Source organism: Leptodactylus fuscus, chromosome 11, assembly GCF_031893055.1.
Source record: "Leptodactylus fuscus isolate aLepFus1 chromosome 11, aLepFus1.hap2, whole genome shotgun sequence".
In the NCBI taxonomy this organism is placed as follows: domain Eukaryota; kingdom Metazoa; phylum Chordata; class Amphibia; order Anura; family Leptodactylidae; genus Leptodactylus; species Leptodactylus fuscus.
The window spans coordinates 62,246,108-62,254,712 of NC_134275.1; the positions used below are offsets into that span (position 1 = coordinate 62,246,108).

The 8,605-nt window shown below is 38.0% G+C and overlaps 1 protein-coding gene across 1 annotated transcript in view; it reads left to right on the plus strand.

Moving 5' to 3' along the window:
- Positions 1-8,474: 8,474 nt before the first annotated feature.
- LOC142185243 (5-hydroxytryptamine receptor 2A-like) overlaps positions 8,475-8,605 on the plus strand; it is a 394,677-nt gene continuing 394,546 nt past the window's right edge. The window contains exon 1 of the mRNA XM_075260540.1: positions 8,475-8,605. This exon is cut by the window's right edge and continues 195 nt beyond it. The gene's annotated coding sequence lies outside the window, so the exon portion shown is untranslated.

The following is an 8,605-nucleotide window of genomic DNA, read 5'->3' on the forward strand; positions in this document are numbered from 1 at the left end:
TATTCTGCCTTATATAGAATCCTTTAATAATAATGAGATGACTCTGCTGACCTTGCATTAGTCTACAAAGCAAAGCTGAAAAGTGTAGAACAGGAAATGTCAGCCTACTGTGTGTGCTCCAGTGTCCAGAAGATACATCTTACAGTGGAAAAAGTAGTGTTATACACTTCTGATAAAAAGACCTATAGTCTGGGGTAGATATTGGATACAAGTTTGTAGTAAGTTGAATGAGAAAGCAAAGTAATAAAGCAAACAAGGGTTTCTCTGGGTTGAATCTACCATTTTAGATGAGAACAGAAGAAACTTAATGATGTTTGTTCTATTACAATAATTTCACTTGGCTATCCAATGTATTACGCATCGCAGCTAATTTATGATACCCCATGAATCTCAATTTTAACAATTTTCAAATTGTAAAGTTGTTCTCCAATAACATTCTAGCTTGAACCATTATCTCAGCCTAATGGTATTTAGAGATATCCTTATCCAGACATGAATTATTGATAGACAGTAAAATACAATTTATTATTCTAAAGGTTATAATATGTAGCTAGAAAAGTCAGATTGACATACATGCTGAGCTGGAGTTACCTAATTTGAGATTGGATGAATTAATTTAGCAGTATGACTATGCTGACTCCATAGGACTGGATGCTGATAAGCTGGTGTGGGAAAGAAAACTGGAATATGGAATATTTTATAACAATATAAAAAAATATATAGCTATAGTAAAAATTAAAAAAAAATAAAAAATAGATAAGGGGCCACACGTTGGCTCGGTGGTTACCACTGCAGCCTTGCAGCGCTCGAGTCCTGATGTTCAAATCCCACCAAGGGCATAAAACCATCTGCAAGGAGTTTGTATGTTCTCCTCGTGTTTGCATGGATTTCCATCCCATATTCCAAAGACATACTGGTGGGGAATAATGTACATTGTGATCTCTATGTGGGGCTCACAATCTACATTTAAAAAATAAATAACCCCAGTTTTATGCAAAACTTTTATTGTTAAATTTTTGGTATTTTTTTTAATGTTTCATGTTGTTAGTTGAGTTGGACAAACTAAAATTGTCACCGTAACATGCATAGCACAGTGAGAATATCAAGGACACTTATTCTTCACTGCATGATCCAAAGCATTTACTACATTTTTTAATACAGAACATGGAGTGCAATATAGATATAGACTCTTAGTAGGAGAACTAGGACAAAGTTTAGTCAGATTTAATCAATTGCAGCAGTAACTAGGAATGGCAGGGCCCCGTGGCGAACCTTTGACATGGCCCCCTCCCCCTCCAAAGACCCCAACCGACCATACTTTTTCCCCACATTCCTACAGGCACTATTATGCCCCATAGTGGCCCCTGTACACAGTATTATACCCTATAGTGGCCCCTATACACAGTATTATACCCTATAGTGGCTCCTGTACACAGTATTATATCCTATAGTGGCCCCTGCAGACAGTATTACGTGCCATAGTGGCCCTTGCACACAGTATTATGCCCTATAGTGGCCCCTGTAGCACATTATTATGTGTGCTGACATCCCGCCCTGCAAACATGGGTTAAATTCACAAGTCTGCACTCACTTAGCTGATCATTCCATCCCCGGCTCTATCTTCTTTCTGCACAATGTCTCTGCCCCTCCCCCACTGTCAGGATGCTCGCTGAGGCTCTCCACCACCCGGAACCCGACACCTTAGGTGGCCTCGGGCCTCAGAAAGAAACATTAATTGTTTATTTCTTTTTTTTGGGCATATTACCTAGTGAGGGGGCCCCCTAAGGTGTTGGGCCCTTTGGCAACTGCTACCACTGCTACCGTGATAGTTACTCCACTGAATTATAGGTAGATAGTGGTAAAATCCATAGATACAAGCGAGGGAGAATATCTGTGCTGTGTGAGCTAGACAGCTGCAGTAATATAATACGGATAAAGGACCGTTAACTCTTTCATTGCCAATAATCTAATTTTGCCTAAGTCTATTTTGCAATGGAGCAGTTTGATTTTTAACCAAATTTTCACTGCTAAAGTCACTAGTGTAAGTGATTTTTTTCTTTTTTCTTAGGTCTGTTTTGCAAACCAGCAGTTAGATTTGTGACTGCCCCCACAGAGTGTTTTGCATTGTTTTTCCTGGGGAAAGTAAATCCTGTTTGGGAAAAACCTTTTCTTAATTATTTTTTTCAACAAGTATACAAACTGCTGTTCTAACAGTAAAACACAGATTTCTCCTGCACTATAAAAAGAAATCTCAGTTTCTTAAGGTTTTTTTTTTTTTCTGTTTATCAAATAAACAGCCTAATAATCTGAATAATCTCTATTTGTGAAGGGTTTTTCGTTTTGGTTTACCAATATAAGACTGCATTGGTGGTATACATATAAGACTGACCCCCACAACCACAGGCTTCAAGAAGGCCCTGAAGACTCACCTATTCAGGAAGGCCTACAACCTCCAATAACAATACTGTCACCACACCACCATCTGAACAGTCTCTCCCCTCACCTTCTGTCTCTATCCCTCTTCCCTCATAGATCGTAAGCCCTTGTGGGCAGGGCCCTCTACCCCACCGTGCCAGTCGGTCATTGTTAGTATTATATTTGTTTAGTATATTTTGTGTACCGTATGTATCTCTCAAATGTAAAGCACCATGGAATTAATGGGGCTATATTAATAATAATAATAATAATAATAATAATAATAATAATAATAATTAATAAAAAAAAAACAAGCTGACTCATGCAAATCTAACACTCTCTGACTAGGTCACCAGTTTAGCGGTTTGCTATTTTTATTGAAGTACAAATACAAAACAAAAAGAAACCTATACAATTACACATAGTGTTCCTCTACTCCTAAGCAGTCAGTCTTCATCTCTTGTAGCCCAATTCATCATGTTATTTATTGCCATATTGCCACACATGTTGCCACAGCCACCACTACTCAGCCAGACGTCCTGCAGCCTGGCCCATCACATTTCATTATGCCACACTGTTGGTGCCAAAGTATTTGCGTAAAAAAAAAAATCATTTTGATTTCACATTTTCTCCCATGAAGAAATTTTTGACGGCCTTTTGTTTCTGAAGGCCAATTCTTCTTCATCACATTTCATCTGGGCACAAAGCCATATATATGTCTACCAAATAACAAGCCTGTAGCACTAACAAGTTATCAATTTTTTTCTATAACACCATTGCTTTATGCAATATAAACTCCACATGTGTCTAAAAAACCACAACCAAACACCTTTCTGCAAAAAAGAGAAATTTTGGTGGTGTTTTAAATGTTAAAATGTGTAAAACAGAGTGCCAGTGCAGTGCATGATTGAAGTCGAAGTTTATATCCTCTGCTTATCATCCATTTTTCCATAGATATGTATGACACATTCTTGTGTTGAAGACTTTGGATAGAAAGATTCCTAGGAGCTCTGACACTATTCTACATTATTTTATAGATAAGATCCTAGGAGCCCTAATAGTATTCTACACTACATTTTATAGATAGGTTCCTAGGAGCTCTGACAGTGTCATACACTATGTTTTATAGATAGGATCCTAGGAGCCCTAACAGTATTCTACACTATATTTTATAGATAGGTTCCTAGGAGCCCTGACAGTATTCTACACTATATTTTATAGCATTTCAAAGGGAAACAAGGGGGGGGGGGAGGAAAAATTTAGGTTCAACTTGCAAAAATTATATAGAAATGATGTAACTCACGTTCTTGAAAGAGTAATGCACGGAGAGTTCTTGCGGCCCAAGAAACTTGTAATCAGAAACTTCTCAAAAATGTAAAACTCCAGCATAAACGTCCTTTTTCATAAAAAATAACTTTTAATAGAAAACTTTAAGTTAAAAAATCCACAAGTGTCTCTTAAGCAACCTCTGAGAAACAGAATATGCTATACAGTGAGCTACATTGAATAACTAACAGATGTTAGTAGACACTGACTGACGCGTTTCGACACATGATGTGTCTTAGTCGTAGCCTAAGTTCCTAGGAGCCTAAATTCCTAGGAGCCCTGACAGTGTTTTACTCTATGTTTTATATTTAGTTTCCTGACTATGACAGTGTTCTACACTATGTTCTATAGATAGATTCCTCAGAACCCTGACAGTGTTCTACACTATGTTTTATAGATAGGTTCCTAGGAGCCCTGACAGTGTTCTACACTATGTTTTATAGATAGGTTCCTAGGAGCCCTGACAGTGTTCTACACTATGTTTTATAGATAGGTTCCTAGGAGCCCTGACAGTGTTCTACACTATGTTTTATAGATAGGTTCCTAGGAGCCCTGACAGTATTCTACACTATATTTTATAGGTAAATTCCTAGGAGCCCTGACAGTGTTTTACTCTATGTTTTATATATAGTTTCCTAACTATGACAGTGTTCTACACTATGTTCTATAGATAGGTTCCTAGGAGCCCTGTCAGTGTTCTACACTATGTTCTATAGATAGGTTCCTAGGAGCCCTGTCAGTGTTCTACACTATGTTTTACAGATAGGTTCCTAGGAGCACTAAGAGTATTCTAAACTATGTTTTATAAATAGTTTCCTAACTATGATACTGTTCTATACTATATTCTATAGATAGATTCCTCAGAACTCTGACAGTGCTTACCATCCATTTTTCCATAGATATGCATGTTACATTCTTGTGTTGCCGACTTTGGATAGATAGGTTCCTAGGAGTCCTGACAGTGTTCTACACTATGTTTTATAGATAGGTTCCTAGGAGCCCTGACAGTGTTCTACACTATGTTTTATAGATAGGTTCCTAGGAGCCCTGACAGTGTTCTACACTATGTTTTATAGATAGGTTCCTAGGAGCCCTGACAGTGTTCTACACTATGTTTTATAGATAGGTTCCTAGGAGCCCTGACAGTATTCTACACTATATTTTATAGGTAAATTCCTAGGAGCCCTGACAGTGTTTTACTCTATGTTTTATATATAGTTTCCTAACTATGACAGTGTTCTACACTATGTTCTATAGATAGGTTCCTAGGAGCCCTGTCAGTGTTCTACACTATGTTTTATAGATAGGTTCCTAGGAGTCCTGACAGTGTTCTACACTATGTTTTATAGATAGGTTCCTAGGAGCACTAAGAGTATTCTAAACTATGTTTTATAGATAGTTTCCTAACTATGATACTGTTCTATACTATATTCTATAGATAGATTCCTCAGAACTCTGACAGTGCTTATCATCCATTTTTCCATAGATATGCATGTCACATTCTTGTGTTGCCGACTTTGGATAGATAGGTTCCTAGGAGTCCTGACAGTGTTCTACACTATGTTGTATAGATAGGTTCCTAGGAGCCCTAATAGTGTTCTACACTATGTTTTATAGATGGGTTCCTAGGAGCCCTGACAGTATTCTACACTATGTTTTATAGATAGGTTCCTAGGAGCCCTGACAGTGTCATACACTATGTTTTATAGATAGGTTCCTAGGAGCCCTGACAGTGTCATACACTATGTTTTATAGATAGGTTCCTAGGAACCCTGACAGTGTCATACACTACGTTTTATAGATAGGTTCCTAGGAGTCCTGACAGTGTTCTACACTATGTTTTATAGATAGGTTCCTAGGAGCCCTGGCAGTGTTATACACTATGTTGTATAGATAGGTTCCTAGGAGCCCTAATAGTCTTCTACACTATGTTTTATAGATAGGTTCCTAGGAGCCCTGACAGTGTTCTACACTATGTTTTATAGATAGGTTCCTAGGAGCCCTGGCAGTGTTATACACTATGTTTTATAGATAGGTTCCTAGGAGCCCTGACAGTGTCATACACTATGTTTTATAGATAGGTTCCTAGGAGCCCTGACAGTGTCATACACTACATTTTATAGATAGGTTCCTAGGAGTCCTGACAGTGTTCTACACTATGTTTTATAGATAGGTTCCTAGGAGCCCTGAGAATGTTCTACACTATGTTTTATAGATAGGTTCCTAGGAGCCCTGAGAATGTTCTACACTATGTTTTAAGCCAATTTAAAGTGTGGTTCATACCAAACTTGTTTGACCCAAAACAAATCTTGGTTCTGAACCACCTTATTAGATCCAACACTAATGGAACCAATATGTCTGCAAGTTGGGAAGATAACGGAAATACTGAATTGATGGCTTTGCAGCGGTATATACACTTCCAATCTTAGAGAACATGAAAGGTTTTCTTTAACTGGACATAAGTGAATTTCCCAAAATTTGTCTTGATTCAATTGGTTGTCAGATTCGATTTATTTCAAATAAATTTAGTCCGAATTGAAAGAGCCCCGACTGCCCTGAACAGTCATGTGTGACACGCTGAGGTCTCCTAGGACTGTGTCCAGCTTAAGTTCTTTAACGCAAGACAACATTAGTAATGTCAAAGTAGTAGTATAATAGCAACAGACATGGCCATGGGCAAGTAAATGGAAACTGGTAGCAACAGTTTGTTTAAAAACAATCAAATAACAATTTTTAAGCTTTTTTTTTTTTATTACGATCCTTTTTCTCTTTCTCCTTTGATCTGTAAAATGGCGGTGACTATTCTGAGTTATTCATGCAAGAAAAATCCTAAATGTTTCAGATTCATCAAAACCTAAAACTTTGGGGAAAATTTCAAAGAATTTGATTTGGCTGAATTGGTTCGCTCATCTCTTACTCTTTGTAATACATACTGCAGCCAATTTGATCATACTGTCCGAGACCTTATTCATATGTTGACATTTCACGTACATATGCCAGCATATAAAAATATCGCAACGTAGAGCTTCAGCCTTAGGCCACATGTACACGGAAGACTCTGGGGTGGGGAGTCCGGTCCGTACATTGGTTGAACTCTTTGTATCACTGTCCCATTCAATATACAGTACAGGATGGAGGAGTAGGGTGTCCTAGCTTCGCAGAGCATACTTTTTTGATCCAGATTCCTCCATGTGCATGGAGCCGATAGAATAACAAGTGATATAGTAAAATTATTTGTATCAGCCATTAGTGGGTCCGGATTATGAGATATTATATCATAGCGTATTGGATGGTCACATAAAAGTATATATAATTTTCTATGTATGGGTGGAAAAACCTTCAGATAGAAAGCATAAAATATGCCAATATGACATTATTGTATTGTCATGACTCAACGTTCTTCTCTTCGGAATTGTGCATCTGGATTTCAGATATTCCATATCACCATATATTATTCAGTGTGAAAGCGAGTTCACGTGGTTTATATCATTGTGCATTATGTATTCCGCTATTCCATATCCAAACGATATTCTACAATTTCATGATAGATTTCCATCCTAACTTTGGATCCCTCGCCAATTGGGAAACTCAGGACCCCATCTGTGCCGATATCGGACTAATTAGGATTAATTCACTCGAGGCAGGTTTGTTTCTATGAATCAATCCCATTCTTCAGATAGGGGCCGTTTCTGTAACACGTCCTCAGCTCTCTGTTAGCCCTTTTAGATGACTAGGACAGTCTCTGATATTCTGTACCAACTCTGCGGTATATACATTTAGCCTTATTATTTGGGATTGCAGCCTTTCAACCGGAGCAGAATCTGAGTTTGTGAAATCCTCCAGATGATTCCCTTTAGGATCATATTTCCGAACCTACCCGTTATACTGAGAATTTACCGTATCACTATTTGTGCTGTTGTTTTAATCATGTACAATTGTGTCCTGTGTATCCGAATCCCTCGGTAGTCTAGGTTCTGGGAAGTGTAAACGTTTGGATATAGAGATAATAGAAATATTGTAATAAAATAAGATACACAATATACAAATATCGTGTTACTATAATAATAATAACAGCAACAATAACATATAATGATATAATAATATCATGTACCATCTCCGTGTTTATGGTATGTTTGTTTGTTTATGTAAATGTTGCCAGATCTTGATACATTGTATTAGTTGTGTTGTTACATATTATTGTAGCCCTCTCTTTCACTACATAGTCCTGTAATATATAGAATATCTTTTTTTTTCTCTGCTGCGTCTGTATCTGTGGTGCAGTATCCATCTGTCTTTTCCTATTTGAAAGAATACAGACATGTTAGACTGAGTTCTCCGGGAAGCGTTATCCTGAAATTGTCTTGGATGTGTTAGATCTTCTAATATTATTTATGTAAGCACTGAGCTCCACCATGGCTGTAACTCTCTTGGCTGTCAGGGCTAGTTTTGGAATCTACCCAAGCCAACTGAGTCTTGGAATTGCCTTAGGTTCACAGCTAGTAGTGATATGTGGAAACAGAGGAAAAGTGACATTAATATTTATCACAATTGATTGCAGACAAACCCAGTTGGACAGTGTTCCCTGTGCTGCAGCTGTGTAAATGCCTGGGTTCATGTCAGAGGAGGTTAAAGTGTACCTGTCTGATGGTGGTATGTATGCTGGGCAGCACTTGGCGAGAGCATTTCTGCAGAGATACATGTGCAGCAGCTGTTAGCAGGAGGTGGCAGTTTGGTCTGGTTGGCACTATGCATGCTCTAGCCCCCTACAGTTTTTTGCAGCTTGCAGAGGAAACCTCTCTCCCATTAAAATGAGAATTCACAATAGAGCTGAGGTTGCTTAAGTGAATGGGAGATGATGAGATCC